The 16,978-nt window shown below is 39.9% G+C and overlaps 1 long non-coding RNA gene across 2 annotated transcripts in view; it reads right to left on the minus strand.

The window, feature by feature from the left end:
• Positions 1-14,661, minus strand: part of LOC109960696 (uncharacterized) — a 92,658-nt gene extending 77,997 nt beyond the window's left edge. The window contains exons 1-2 of one of the 2 annotated variants that reach the window (XR_002275038.1): positions 14,646-14,661; positions 14,464-14,538 (exon numbers count right to left, since the gene is read on the minus strand). This is a non-coding gene — a long non-coding RNA (uncharacterized LOC109960696). Of the gene's footprint in view, positions 1-14,463; positions 14,594-14,645 lie in introns of those variants that run through there. The other variant, XR_002275037.1, reaches the window with a different exon arrangement.
• Positions 14,662-16,978: the final 2,317 nt, after the last annotated feature.

The following is a 16,978-nucleotide window of genomic DNA, read 5'->3' on the forward strand; positions in this document are numbered from 1 at the left end:
TCCTTTACTCTATCCCCTTTACCATTCAATCCTATTTTCACCTGTTCCTCATCTCTCGGTTTCCCTTCTCTCCTCGATCTCACTTCCTCATGTTTTCAGCTTTATTTAATCTCATGTGTTTTTACATCCCTCCCCTTATCTTTCTCATTCTTACAACTCCCATCTTATATTTTTAAAAATTTCTCTTTCCTCAGTCATGTCTCTTCATCCATTTTACCTTCCTCCCAGCTATTCCCTCCTCTCCCTGCTTCTTTCCCTCTTCTGCTCCTCTGTATCGACAAAGAATGCCTGCATTTTGCTAAAACATTGGCTGATGAATCATTGATGTTGCTGTTGAGGTTTCAGTGGCGCAGGGGCAGCCGGATGTAAATAAGTGAGGACTAGGTATGGAGTATAGCTAGCTGATACTCAGCCCTCCCTCTGAAACATTGATGAGATATGCTGGTGTGTGTGCATGTGCACGCTTCTGTGTGTGTGGGTGTGTGTGTGTCTGCACACACTGGCGCAACTGTGAAGGCTATTTAAGAAGGCCAGATATGACAGTTGTTTACAACTCAGGCCAGACACTGAAAAACTAAGGGAGGGAGGGAGGGAGGGAGGGATGGAGAGGGATGGGGAACAACGAAAGAAGAAAGGTAAGAAGGGAGAGAAACAGGAAGAAAGAATTGTAGATAATGTTACTTGACTAGGGGACAAATGTTAGACACAATGACATGAAGCAGACAGACATGTCAAGAAACCACACACAGCCATATGCAAGTGCACAGAACACACATGCCCGTACATAATAAGAGCTGCTCCCCATACACCTACAGTATAAGCAAATGTCTGATTCAACACACAAACCTAAGTAGCACAGAAGAAAACAAATCTGCAAAAGAATTTCTTAAGAAACTAGTGTAACCATGTGAAAAAGGTATGTAAAGGGTGGCTGGAACCAATGGTGGAAAGTAACCAAGTACATTTACTCAAGTACTGTACTTAAGTAAAATTTGAGGTATCTGTATTTTAATTGAGTATTCCCCTTTTATTACTTTATACTCAGATTTCACTACATTTTGGAGGCAAATATTGTACTTATTACTCCACTTATTTTATAAATTTAGTTTAGATATTTTTCAGAACTAGATTAATACAAAAAAAAAAACTGTATAAACCTAAGGCCTCTGATCTGTGGTGGAAAATTCACAAGCTACACAGCAGTAATTCAAATTAAATGCATATTAAGCCAGTTAAAACTAGCTCCCCCTTTACCAGCTGCTAAATTAAGTCTGATGTACAGTACACAATAATGCATCAGTAATTATGAGTATTATAATATACATTGAGAAATGTGCCATTCTGCATTATGAGCACTTTCACTTTTAGTACTTTAAATATGTTTTGATGCTAATACTTTTGTGATTTTACCAAAGTGACATGAGTGCAGGGCTTTTACTTGTAACAGAGTATTTTTAGACTGTTGTACTGCTACCTTTATGTGAAGGGTCTGAATACTTCTACCACCACTGCATAATATATTGTACATTCATGTGATATTTACCATTCTGTATAAAGAAAGAAAGTCACTTTCGGCTTTTCCCGTTTAGGGGTCGCCACAGCGAATCGTCACACTGACGACTTGCATGTTGACATTTGGCACGTGTTTTAGGCCGGATGCCCTTCCTCACGCAACCCTGATTCAAACCCGGGGCGCAGCGGCGAGCGTGTGGTGCCTTAACCACTAGCCTACCAGGGATGGCTTTGATATTTACCATTCTGTATAACGACTACTTTTTGGTTTACTGTAGGATTACTACGTTTACTTAAGCAAAAGGTTTGAATACTTCTACCACCACTGGCTGGAATATTCTGCAACAGTGGTGTACTTTAAATCATCAAATTAAACTCACTTTGGCTTTTACTTGGACTTGTAGACACCCCATCAGTTTAAGCATAAAGATTCACTCTTATCTGTGTTATCACTCCAACACAATTCCAAGTAATGGACGATGCATTGAAAAATGATAAACATTACTGATGGGAAAACAGGAATCCTTAAAACGTATCCTCCCATCTTATTGATTCCCTGATCTTTCTAAACATATGGTCGTCACAAGTAGTGATTCAGAAACATATGCAGACATGTATAAGCGCACACACACGCACACACACACTAACACACCCACCCTATCGTGGCCAATCACTGTTCCACACCTTCACTTAAAGAACTTTTCAGGCCTCTTAGTGCCTCCCTCGCTCCCTGCACTGAGCACCATTAATACAGTCATTTAGTCCACTAATACATCAGTGTGGTCAGTGCTGCTACATTATGCATCAGTTGGGGTCAGTGCACACTGAACTGTGCTGGTCTTGACTCTAACCACATATTGTAAAAACATTATCCATTTCCCACAGAAAACAACACCAACGCAATGGTGAGTGATTTAAGAAGACCTATTGCATCCATAGATGTGCCAGTGTATACTCTGTACACACAAAGTAATGGTTAAATGTAAATATGAACTGAGCATTTACACTGAGAACAGTGTGCATCTACAGAATATACATATAATACATACATATGACTGAACAAGATTATTTAAACTATAATACCAAATGCAAACTCAATCCAAAATAGCACTGATGCAAAAAGCAAAAGAAAAAACAAAAACAAAACACACACACACACACACACACACACAGAGGACTGAAGTTTTATTTACAGAAGCTCAAGCACATGGAGGTAACTGAAAGAGTCAAAGTACCAAATTAATTTAAAAAGATGACATTTTATGGTTTTCCCTAATATTTACCGTCATCTTACATATGGGGTCGACCTAAACCAGACTTCTGCTGAACTTCATGTTAACATTATGTGAAGTGGTGAATGGGTCATGTGTCAGCAGGGATTTCTGTGACAAATGCTAGTGTGCTTTAGAAAAGAAGAGAAAAAAAAAAAAACAACAAAAACAACCAAACACTCAAACTCATGCTTACTCCTTGTTCAGGGGTTTAGAGGATACCCCAGCATGCACTAGGAGAGAGGCAGGGAAATACCCTGGACAGGTCATCATTGTATCATATACATAGAGAGAAAAACACATTAATTCATGCAACTTATGAGCATGTACATTTTTAAATGTTTGGAGTTCAAATGAAATCACTGGTGGTGCTAATCTTATAGTGTGCAACAAACTGTATGCTCGTACACACACACACACACACACACACACACACACAGCTCTTAACCACACAGTAAAACCCCATTATCTTTTAACCACAGAAAACAACAGCACCTTAAGGTTTAAAAAAAACAAACTCTCTGAAGCCCATTAGATATTCACCGCAGAGCAGAGCACTTTAGACTGGTGTTTTAAAGTTAACCACTGTTTCTGCAGCACATTACCTATTTACCGCAGTGTTTGTGTGTGTGTGTTTCAGTGTCTCTCTTGTAAAGTGTGTGTCTGTGTCTCATCTTGATCCATATGTATGTGAATTTGAACTTTTGTGTGAGTAACCGAGTATGACTGTGTGTTACCGTTTCCTGGCTGTGTGTGTACATGTAATACGACACTTTAATGAAGGAAGAAAAAGACTAGGGTGAAAGAGACAGCAGAATGAGAGGAGAGACGACAGAGGAGAACAGTATTGAGCGACGGGGGGACTGCAGAGTATAAAGACATACAACAGACATGGACATCAATACTGTCAAATCAGAGAGACACATCAGACACGAGACAATAGCCAGACTGTATTACAGTGAGTGACAGAAGGATAAAAAAAAAAAAAAAAAATACTGAAATGCTGGAAAGAAAGAAAAAGAAATAGACAAAGATGGAATAGGTAACATGAAAATAACAGCAAAATACAGAGGGAAACAGGGTAGACAGATTTTATGGAAAAGCATGGTGAAAAAAGGGGGCAAGGAGAAACTGAAAAAGAAACAGCAGGGTGTTAAGAACAGCAAGAAGTGAAAGTTATTGTTTAAAAACTGTTTAATATTAGTAGAAATATCACTCGGGTTGTTATTGTTGTATACAGATTTATTTAGCTTTTTCTATTTTTTATTCATTTCCTTCTCAAAACATTTTTATTACATCTACAAAGCAAAGTGTTAGATTGTAATTATAGTAACATCCATTGAAAATGCCAAAGATTTAGAGAAAAAGAAAGCAAGTGAAATTCAAAGACAAATGAAAAGAGACAAAGAAAGACACTAAGAGTGAGAAAGAGAGAGAGAGAAAAGTGAATGCGAGCGAGTTAACAGTGAAATTCAAAGAGAAACTGCGACAAAGCGGCAGCAGTACATCTTGATCAACAGATGACTGATCATATCAGTGCTGGCCATCTTTCACCAGCCACTGTTTGACGACACAGCGTGACCCCCAGTACACACACACAAACATGCACAAGCACGCTCCCACACACGCACACATCCATTTCCCCCGACATACCCGGAGGCGGGAGCATCAATAACGTATGGCCTGGCCAAGGGGCCTCCATTCACACACGCAACCACACACTTTCATTCATTCACACAAATGCACAAAAGCATGTGCACATCCCCATATGTGACACTCAAAAAGTCATGTATTCATTTGAACACATACAGACACACAAAAGGTGGTCAGGCTAGGAGGGATAGCAGTAAACACACACACCCACACACACACCATAACCCCATAATATGGCTCTATGCCCTCAGGGCAGAGGTCTTACCCACCCCCCAAACCCATGTCTTCCTGCTGCCCCACTGCTGTGGCCCTTTTAATGGATTTCTCCCAGTATGAATGTGGAACATTAAATGGTAAATGGATTAAACACTCCAACATTGTGGTTTGTCGAGATTTGACAAAAATTACTTGGATCAACGGCATTATTAGCTGGACTGAAATTACTTGGATTCGATCAGCTCTCTCACACGATGAACAACTGTTGGAGGGAGAAACTAACAGTTGCTCTCTTTTTCTACTAAAACTAGATGGTCAAACATGTCTACATCCTGGTTTAGTGAGCCAACATTCTAGGTAGGCTTGCAGGACAATAGAGCACAAAAAACAAAAATGGCACAAGTGTGTACTACTGCAGTACAAGTATGCTATGTCCACTGCTAGCACACCATGACGAGCACAGGTCTCTGCTTAATCATTAAACAGAATTCTAGATCTGTTTTGCCACTATGGCCAAACTTATTTAATGGCAGCCGTCTCTTAGCTGCTATCCCTACATAGCACTTCGATTCTCTTCTACAATCTCAATATAGACCAATAGACCATAGATCATTGTATACACCTAGACCAACTGCAAAACAAATATGTTCACTTTGGCCTGGCTCTCAACTGGCTAAAACAGTACCTGAAAGAACTCGGCGTGTTTCTTATAATATTATTTTTAATGTGAAATGTGGAGTGCCCAGGGCTTAGTTCTTGGCTCTCTGCTCTTCTCTCTTTATATTTCACATCTTGACCTAATTATCCACAGTAATTGAATTAAATGCTACTGCTAAGCTGATGATACTCAGCTCTATGCATCTACTGTATAAAAGTGGATAACCTTTCTCAAATCATTGATTTAGAGGCCTTTTTACACCATTGAATCAGTCTCAATGAATCTATTTAACCCAGTACTGCAAACAAGATTACTGTTAAACATCTGAAAACCACTGCATTTCTCTGACCCTTGGTTTGTTGACAACTCTCTCTTCACCCTTTTTCTTTGTCCCCATTTTCTTGCCAGTCCTCTCTTTTCACTCAGGCTCTTTGTGCTGGATCATTGGCACTCCTGAGACCTCTTTCTGTCCCCTGGCTGGATTTGCGTCTTTCACCCTTATGTTCAATATTGTCCCTGTCTCCATTAGACTTTGAACACTTCTCTCCCTCTCTATTTTTTTTTAGTGTTTTATTTGTGAAGTTCGTCCTTATTTGATTCCAGGGTCTTAGGACAAAGGATGTTCTATGTTCTACACATTATAAAGGACCACGAGGCAAAGTTTTTATTTGTGATACTGGGCTACACGTAAATGAAATTCACACTTGACTTGGTAGGCATTGGTACAGCAAGAATTTGTTGAGACACATAAACCCTTGTTTTCTGGACAAATGTGTTACTTGTTTGGCCCATTGTTGGTCTGTGCTTCTTATTTTAAACTGGAAACACACTGTGACTGTTCTAGAAACATCCACAAAGTACCCATCCAATCTGTAGCAAATTAAAACTAAGCTTACAAAAATTATAAGCTACTGTAGCATGTTCCACCATCAAATTCTTACAGTGGTCATGAGCGACATACCATAGTGCATCTCTCTATCTGTAGGTATAAGAAAAATAAAACCACCAATTTGTGACAAAGATTAACAGAAAAGTTAATGAAATAGAATGAAATGAGATGAGCAGAGCTGAGGATGGTGGCTCTGTGTCTCTGGCCCTATGTTTGACAACTCCTAAGAGTAATGGGAATGTACTTTAACACCTGAGGCCACCACACACAAGCACATGTTCATACGAGGTCCTTCACTGTTCATTCACTCTCTTTCATCTTTTAGTTATATTACAGTCCTTTGTTTGGTTCTCCTTTTTCCTTATTCCTTTGACGTTACTAAACAAACACACCTGATGTCTAGTTACTCGAGGTCACACATGGGTTCTGTGCACTCTTCAAATACAAAAACAGTACTAGACCAATTCTTCACAGCACACAGCCAATCATCTTACATCTGTCTTGCATGTTTTTCTTCAGTGTTTCTCCATATCCATTTCATTTTCATTGTGGTCACTAATACTGAAGTGATGTTGATATAATCATGGGATGTGCAAGAGAAAAGAATCCAAAGTTCTCATAAGCACATGTAAGTAAACGAAGGTCAACAGTAAAATTTGCTGATACAAAATTATTTTGAGGCAATGGTCTATTTTGTGTCATTAGCACATACAATACTTTATACTGCATGTATTGCATAGACGGCACTTGCTATAACAAATGGTATGTTACAAATGTTTTCAATAAATGTTACATTACAATGTTTCATTATTACAAATATCCTCATTGGAATTTGTAAACACCATAGAGCACAGGGAACATACAGTATACACACAAAGTCATTCATCACACAGGTGGTCATGATTTGTAATATTTTAAAAAAAGACTGCTTCCAGACAGGACCAACTGGCCCGTTACACAGCACACATTTGGACTGCCCTACTGTAGCAAAGGCACAGGTGTTACTTATAACACTAACACATTAACAACAAAGACAGCTCTGTTCTATTCACATGGCTCGGTATGCCATGACAGCGTGACAGTGAACCAGGGCTTCGAAACTGAAAGAGCTAAACGACAGCAAGCAATCATCAATTTTATTGTGTACATCTGTTCTTTTCCTAATTTGACATTTCAAGTCATCTTCTGTGAAAAAGCTCCAATCAGAGCACTGCTGTAAAACAGTGATACTTCCCTAGAAGGCAAAGTGTGGCTCTTTGAAAAGATAGAATACAGAGAGATCTGAAACAGCGATATAAAAATATTATTGCTCAAAATACAGCAGATTCAGAATCAGCAATGCACAACAATGCGTAGAGGCTGATCCAATGCAGCAAAACAGAATGCAGCTACTTGTAGTTGACATTTACCAAATTTATCACTAATACTAAAACAAATTAAACTCTGTTGTCCGACCTCCTCTAGAAAGTATTGGCCCAGCCACAACTATTAAATAATAGAAACAAATCTGCTGTACATAAAGCAATCTCTGCTTCTTAATTGAACTCTAGTTATTCCAGTTAATGTTAAATACTGGCAGAGAGGATTTAAAGACTCATTAACACACACTCACACAGACCAGCACTCGCACACACCTTAAGGTTGTATTGCTGTGTGGACTATGCACACAGACACACACACACACACACACACACGATGTTGTAGGTGAGCAATCTCACACACACACACACACACACACACACACACACACGCAAAGAGGATAATTATTACTTTCATATGCAAACGCCTGCAGTGCCCACCTGGCAGCCTGATGTTTTAAGCCTGTACTTTTCTTATTTAATTAATTAAAACAATCGTCAATAAACTTTAAATTAGTCCAGCATAAAATAATCATTTCCACTGTGTGTGTGTGTGTGTATACTGTACAGTACCTGTGTGTGTGTGCGTGTGAGAAAGAGAGTGTGGGTGATGAGTGTGTGTGTTAATAATTAGCAGGCAGTAAAGCGGCTGTGTTAATTGCATTTAGGATCCTGCCTGGGGAAAGAGAGGGGTAGAACAGAGCAAGACAGAGAGAGAGAGAAAGAGAGCGAAAAGAGAGCGCAAGTGAGTGAGAGAGCGAGTGAGAGAGAAACCCCATCTCTGATCTCTTGTTCCTGAAATAGAGAATTCCCATGTATTCCGAGATATAAAATGGAGCGTTGAGCCCTCAGGAGCAGGAAAACACACCAAGTCTCTCTCACACTCCTTCATTCACTTACACACATACATGCACAGCCCCTGGGAGGACGGAACTAACCTTAATTAGCCTAACACTGTGGTGAAATTGATTGAAACGCAGAACATCAATTATTAAGCCTAACTGTTTTCATAACCCCACACACACCTTGCCACGTAGCACATGTAGGGGAGAGAAAAGAGGGATAATAGGAGGGTGGAGGTGTGTGATGATAAGGAAAGGTGTGAACATATGTTTGTGTGTGTGTGTGTGTGTGTGCACGTGCTGCTGCATCTCACTGCAAGAAGACTAACAAGATATCAACTGTGAGGAAAAACAAGCCAGGTGTTACAACATGAAACAAGAAAATTTGTGGACAAAGAACAGGTCCATGAGATCCTGTGAAAAGTCTGGATTGTTCTGCAGAGGCTGAGACACTTCATCAGCTTCACTGACTTCCACAATCATAATCTGACTTGGATATCCCAACTTAAATCTACCTTGCACAGCAGACACAGGGGTTCCCTTGTTCTTTTGACATCATAGTTCCTTTCAAAATAAAAGCATGCATAACAACTGATAATGTAACAATGAAAATGCAATCAAAGTATTGCTTTAAATTAAACATGAGGGAAATTACCAATCCAAAAAAGTGTAATCAAAATTGAGTTAAACGATAAAAGACAAACAACATTAGTACTAATTAGAATTAATACTTTTTAACTACTTGATTAGTGGTTTTACATGTTTAATGATTTTCTAAAAATCTGTATTATTAAAGCAATACAAGAGGGAGTGCTACATGCCATATGTCTTTTGGCCTTGAGATGATGACTGTACCCTAGCAGTACCAGTATTTCACAGTACAACATGATTGTTATAGAGCTTTTTCAAAACCAACACTAACATTGTAACTAATAACAGTAAAAATGGCTGCTTTCCATTAAGATTCTGTTGCGCCACCTAGCTCCCTGGCTTACTGGTACATATAAATAGACAAGAGCAAATATTAATATTATTAGTTACACCTATGCTTCACTGTGACAAGTCAAAATGTCTGACACTACCCACCCTACCACAGTAAAACTGACATGTATAATAAAACTGGAAAACAAACTGTGCTATAAAAAAGTGGGAAGTATTCAGATTTTGCTGAGTTGTTTCCATACCAAGTCTCATATTTCCCATCCAGATGAGCCAACACAAAAGTACAACTTTATCACCGTACAACCTTCTTCAAGAGTGGCCCCATCTCCCAAACGACCACCACTGTTATCCAGTGACCTTTTGAACCCAACCCAAGTGCAGTTCATGAGTGGGTGACGGTGATGTTATTCCACCACAAACACACTTCCTGCTAGTTCATCTTAATGGCCTGTGGTTAGCTGAATCATTTTTGGGATAAATTAGATCTCACGGGTGACCAACAAGAATAAAAGATGTGTTTGAACTATACTTCCTGAATTGATCTGTGGCAAAGTGATCTCAATCTGAAGAAGCAGCTGAATGGAATTGAAGTGGACTAGTTGTGGTTTACATAATGGCTTTAACAGTGACATATCCGGACCTAGGCCATCAAGTATGGACCTTTAACATTTTACGATGTCTCAGGAGCATGATTTGCAAGTAGGGACAAACAGGCTGGTTGGATTTAGTGCTGCAGCTGTTTCAGTTTGTCCACTGCATGTTGAAGATAAGCCAGAGATAAATTATTTTTCCGAATGCAAAGAGCATCAAGTAATCAGCACTGTAAATTATATTAACATGTTCTTTATTATTATCAGTTAACTATTTTATAAGGACAGTTACCTGGGGCAACAGTGGTGGGTAGAGCAGTCATCTCCCAACCGGAATGTTGGGGGTTCGAATCTCGGTGCCTGCAGTCCACATGTTGAAGCGTCCCTGGGCAAGACACTGAACCCCCCAAGTTGCCCATGATGGCGGCATGTATGCATGCAGCGGCCCGAGGCTCTCGGCTCCAAACAAAATTTCGTTGTACATTACAATAAAATAAAGCTTCTTCTTCTTACCACAATTGGAACACATTCTGTACACAGACACACAGCAGGCACCCAATGCTCTTACGACAGCTGGAACCTTTGCTTCATGGTGTTTACACGGAAAGCCCTGGCAAAGAATCTTAAGTAGTTCAGAGGTTCCTGTTGGCCACAGGCTTTTAAGGATGCTTTGAAATGATATCGCTCATGTGAAGTGAAACTCTACCAAGTACACAATGCAGGTGCACAATCCAAGTTTGGTGTTAATAAAAACTTAGTCGGACCTCATTTTATTTATGGAAATCTTTTTGTACAGCTCTAAAGTAAAAGTAATAAATCTGACACTGTGCATTTCTCCTGTAAACCGTGACCAGAGGCCTACAGCTCCTGAGTCCCTTACTGTGGCCCCTCTCTTCATACGACTACAGCATGCCGTCTCCCTGACTCGATGACCTACAGTTTGTGTCCCAGCACTGCATCGCACGACCCACTGAGTCAGTGGAAAACTCATTTAGGCCTAATTACACGGGCCAGCCTTCTGCCTCTCACTTACTTTCTTTCACTGAAGAGGCACTTTTTCTTTTCCCCCCCTTCTCTTTTCTGCTTTGCTCTCTCACTGTCCTTGTCTCTTTGCTCTCCCATTTCTTCTCTCCTCATGCTCCAGTTACAGGATCAAGGTAGCCCCGCACTACCAGTCAGCCAGAACACACATGCGCAGGACATCCAACACTCTAATGTGGCCAAGAGGCCACAGGTACACAAGTACAAAAGCTTTTAGATGGTGCATTGTTATTTCTTCAGGGTCAGCCATAGGTTAGGGCCCAGTCTTAATTAGTTGACATAACTTATACATGACTACCCCTCTTCAGGTCCTATGATCCCCAAACACACAGACACACACACACACATGCCTTTCTAAGACCTAAAGTCAGCAAGTGAAGAGAGTTTGTCCACACGTATATCCTCTGTCCCCTAGGTGCAATCCATTTAACCCTATCCAGGAAGCAAAAAAAAAACAACAACAACAAAAAAAAAAAAAGACCACCAACCCCTACATACAGTAGCAAGCAGCATGTCTAAAGTTTGAAATCGAGGGGGAAGGTAGGTGAAATGTAAGGAACCCTGGAAGGAACCTTACCCCAGAACGCCAGAAAACAATGGCACAAAAACAACGTCAGAAACAAAAGTCATATTAATGATAGATGACAGTCTGGGGTCACAGTGCAGGTCGTATGTCAGGACTTGGTACATCACCAGGAACCAATAACGGCAAACAGGGACAAGCGACAGGTAGGATTCCCACCTTAGATATACAGTGGCTTTAGAAAATATTTAGATCCTTTCACCTTTTGCACATTTTTGTGTTCTAAATTTTTAAATGATTAAAATTGCCCTTTTGCCCATCAGTCAAGACAGAATCAATAGTGCCAAAGTGAAAACCTCCATCCATTAGCTCTACTGATCATCAGGGGAAGGGTTGTGGAGGGACCCAGCTGACACCTGGGTGGTAGATGGGGTACACACCGGACAGGTTGACAGTCTATCATAGTCTCTAAAGTCTTGGAAAAACCAGGACTTTAGAGTCAGCTGTCCAGCCAAATTGAGTAAACAGGGCTTTGATCACAACAGTCACTAACAGAACTTTCCTATTCCTAGAACCTGCAGGAAGGACACATTTCAGCAGCTCTCCATCAATCAGGCCCTTATGGCAGAAAGGCTGGACAGAACACACTTTAAAAGACATATGACAGCCCAATTAGAATTTGCCAAATGACATTTAAATGATTCAGAGCATGAGGAAAAAGACTCTGTGATGAGACAAAAATTGAACCCTTTGGCCAGAACTCCAAGCTCTATGTGAGCTGAACACTAGGCACTGCTCATCACCTGGCTAACGCCATCCTCATGCTGAAGCACGGTGATGCTTCTCATTGGCTGGCATCTACACACCACCATTACAAGTCATTAACTGTGCGTCTCCTCTCTCTTGTAGTGTCTAGACCTTACTTTGTAAAGTGTCCTGAGATGACTTTTGTTTTCATTTGGTGCTATACAAATAAAATTTAATTGAATGAATAACTACAAAGTATGCAGGTGTGCAAAGCTTGTACAGACTTACCAAAGATGGGTCAAAGTTGTAATTGCTGCCAAAGGGGGCTTCCACATGGTACTGAATTCAGGGTCTAAGTACTTTGTAAATGTGAGGTTTCAGTTTTTGATTGTCGTTACATTTGCGAAAAATTCTAAAAACATGTTTTCATTTTGTCTTTATAGATTATTGAGTGTAGAATGATGTGTGTGCAAAAACTGAAGGGGTGCAGTGCTGACTGTAATTTGCCACCCTGAATTACACTCAGTTATTGGAAAGCATTTTGCATTTGCAGCCGCAGCCTGAGATGGTAGGGTTACAGCGCGCCCGATCGATATCTAGTCCAAAGAGCAGACGCCACAGTCACAGGAATTAACGTGCTTGTGTCTATAAACATAAACTGAAATCCCTTCTGCAACCACAAGAGATAAAAACAACTGCCACCATTACCAGTCTATATCACACTTCCAGAAAGTTTAGGTACACTCAGGATATGGTATTAATTTGTTTGGGAAATGCTTACTGCTCTGTATTGTAATAGGGCTCAGGGGAATGGATGAGACCCAAGGCCAAAACATAAGAAAGGAGGGGTGAGCATCAAGGACAACAACAACTTAGTGATGCTCTAGTAATGGAGAGCAAGTGGGTCAGAGTACTCACTCTGGCAGGCAATAACACACTTTGCACACACATGGCATTATAACACAGATGCAAATGTAAAGATCAAGTACTTAGTATTTGCACATGCATCAAAATGCATATTTTTAAATGTGTAAAAGCAGGAGCACATTCAAAGAGACAATCCAGGTGCTGCAGATAAACAGGGAAATTTGACTAAACTTGGCCCATGTACATCACAGTGACATCAATTAATGTGTTTGTCCCTGATAAAGTAAATAAAAACCACACACACACACACACACACAATCTCTTCACTCTCAAAGATTGCTCACCTCAAATTCACCAAACCTCTTAACTGCAAGGGTTTTTAATGTGTTTTAATGTCTCTGGGATGTTTAACTGCAAGGCCGCCATTTCACTAAGTAGCCTACTGCACTGTGCATAAGGGAGGGGTTAAAAGTTTCACTGGCTGACAGTAAACAAATCTAAATAATTCAGGAGAAATTAACATTTTATTTATTTGTTATTTGTCAATTATTGTTTCAGAGATATAATTCAGCTGTGTGTATGCCACATAAAGTGGCATACACATATATACATATATAGAACAGAAATGAGGAATCCATCGCTTTAAAAAGAATATATAGGCCTACATATTCGTATATAGCAACTGTTAACGTAAAGAGATAACACTGACAAAATATAAAGACAGGTTTACACTGGTCAAACATGGTGTAGTGCTGTGTTAAGGATTAAAAGGTACGAGTTCAGCACACCTGAATAGTTTGTATATAAAGATCATGTCGTTGTTCTAATCAGCACATATTTGAATAACCCAATTTAAGCTTTCAACTCATACCCTGCTTCTCACTCAGAAGCCCTTTATTAATGCGCTTCTACCGCCCTCTACTGGCTATTAGTATATAACATATTGCACCAAGTACACCAGTCACACAACTGCCAAAACTTGTTACATGAATGTTTACACAACATTCAACTGTATATCTAGGACCATCCTTTTAGATATAAAACAAAAATGAGCTATCTAATAACTCCTAAACTGTGCATCTATTCATGGAATTCAACATATAGAGGCTGCTGTATGCAGAGGAAGACACACTTCTACCTATGCTTACAGAAAACAAAGGCTTTGTGAATATTGCATCATGAAATTTGAAAGTCAAATGTAAATGAATGCTCTATACCCAATCACAGTTAAGGTTAAGACCTAGTCTACCAAATCTGTCTCTCCTATCTAGAAGCCTATGATTTGTTCTTAACCTACAGTCTGCATGGCTGTTGTTTATGGAGGGAGGTTAGAGAGAAATCTTTTTAGACTTACTTCCAAGTTGGCATAGCTGCGAGCATGTCCCCACAAAAGGAGCCAACCATAGGATGTGTTGTCCTTCAGGTTTTACTGGTGGATTCAACAAGAACAAAACTAATCAGCAAATGGAGGAAAGACGACCTGGGCTCTTGCTAGCTTAATCTAAATGCCAGTTCAAAATGTCCGCCAGAAGTTACCTGCCTCCCCCTTCTCTTGACCACACCTGGTACCCAAGAGCCTAATTAATTTAAGCTCCGCCCTGTACTGACCTGACATTGATGTAAGAGAAGACTGTGAATAGCAAGTTGCCTCCCGAAGACAGACATGATATTAAGGTGGTTATGTACTTTATCAGAGGAACAAAATGAAAAGCTTTTATTCTGAAATTTTTTTACAAGTTGATCAGCTAATAGTTGTATAGGAGTCTCTTACAACATGTGAAAACTGGGGAACATATGGCGCCTCATGGCTCAGTAAAGTAATAAAAGGTTTTGTTCTGTACTTTCCAAGACCTGCAAATACCAGGATGACACAATCTCCAGTTGAATTAAAACAGCTTTATTTGAGTACACTGGAAGAAGTTGTATGTATACTGTAGGTAGAATAGTTGGAAAGCCTATGAAGAGCATAGTGTCTGAAGGAGACAGAAATCCTAACAGCTTGTCTAATGGAGTACACTGTTGATAGCAAGAAAAAGGAACAGCATGTATGGTAAAATATTAGTACAACTACACAATAGTATCACTAGTGATGTAAAAACTTTACTTTCTCCAAAAAGCCACCTTCTTAGAAATTCATCAGGAAGAGGCCTGTTTGGGGATACAGAATTGTCATCACAATAAGGAGGGGGAAAAAAAAAAAAAAACAAGAACCACAATATGTAATCAGTAACAGGGATGTGGACCCTCAGGATGTGTAGATAAAGCCTATGTGACACCTCATTTGGTCTCGGTCATGGGGTACAAAAGTGGATACAATGACTTTTGCTGGACCCTGGCAATATGCATAAAACAGTATGTTTAGCAATCAAAAAAAAAAAAAAGGAATAAAAATAACGAAATGTTTCGGAGTATTGTTTCTGCATAGAACAAATATGTGGGTTAGCAATGACACATCATCCTTAAGAGGAAACATTACATTCTCATATTAGCATGAATATGGACTTTGGCAATGTCCTGCCAAGTTTTTCCCCCTAACAAAACAAACAAACAAAAAAAAGTGTACAGGTAGATATACATACAGAGAGAAAAACATCACAGCATTTGGCTGGTTTAAGTCTGGGTAAAAAAACAAACAAACAAAAAAACAACAGGCCTTCCTTAAAATGCATCCTTCATGGTTTGCCTGGGTCAAACAAATAGAAAAACAAGATTGTCCTGCAGGACCATCATCTACTTTTGAGATTTCAGTCAATCTTTCAATTTGGTTTTGCTAAAGTACATCACCCTGTGAAAGAGGAAGTCAGCTATCAAGTTTATAATCTAAACCTTCATGTGGTGATCTACAGCATATTTACGAACATACATTTCCCCTCACATTGAAGACGTGAGCAAGTAAGATAAAAAAAAAAAATAAAAAAAATAAAAAAAAAAAAGACACAACAGATGCAAAAAAAAAAAAAAAAAGAAATAGGTGTAAAATGACTAAACCAATTCAAAATAAGTTTAAAAATGTGACCTTCGAGAACACAACCACAGTCCAGCAGACTGAACAGCATCTCTATAGCATCAGTAGCTCTCTGATAGTTTCGGACAGTGTGACTGGTCTGGACTACATCTGCACAGTCAGCACTCACACAAACAGGAGGACAGCCACTGTGTTTAAACGAAGTAAGGCTTTATTAGAAGTCTAATAATGTGGAGGATCATGGTCCCCTAAATAGTTACCAAAGCCCAACATTCTTTAAAACTAGTCAACCTGGAACCACAAGTGCATCAAAATAACACTTTGTCCCTTGTTTCCTTTCAGGTCCCATCAGCACAGCAGACAGTGAAACAACAATCCAGTGCACCTCTACAAACAGTCCTCTAACAGGCCTCGTCTGGAGGTTCAACCACAGTCAGACCATCCTAACCCAGACCGGGCCTGACGGCCTTGTCAACGTGTCAGAGGGGTGGGAGCATCATGTGAAGAGTGTGTCAAAGTCGGGCAGCCTCACACTACAGAAGTTATCTTCAAACCATGAGGGAGTGTACACCTGTGAGCTCAGTGGTGCTGAGCAGACGACTGTCACCAGCACCTTTCTGAGGATAGACACAGGTAAGGAATAACAAGTGTCCATCTGCAGTGTCTGTGCTGTACACCCAAGTATTCACACTTATAGCAACATGACTCACTGTGTCCAGTCACTAGTCACTCACTGTGCTGAGGTGTGTCCATCAGCCTCACACGTTCTGGTTCATTTTTATTAGACTGTGCAAACACAGAACTGCCCATGTTTTGGGTGGAACATAAAGGGAACCTACCGACCCGCAGTTATGGTGTTCCAGGTGCTGATCTTAGTGCTGAACCTACAGAGAGTTATCAGCTG

Source organism: Monopterus albus, unplaced genomic scaffold (assembly GCF_001952655.1).
Source record: "Monopterus albus unplaced genomic scaffold, M_albus_1.0 scaffold50.1, whole genome shotgun sequence".
Lineage (NCBI taxonomy): Eukaryota > Metazoa > Chordata > Actinopteri > Synbranchiformes > Synbranchidae > Monopterus > Monopterus albus.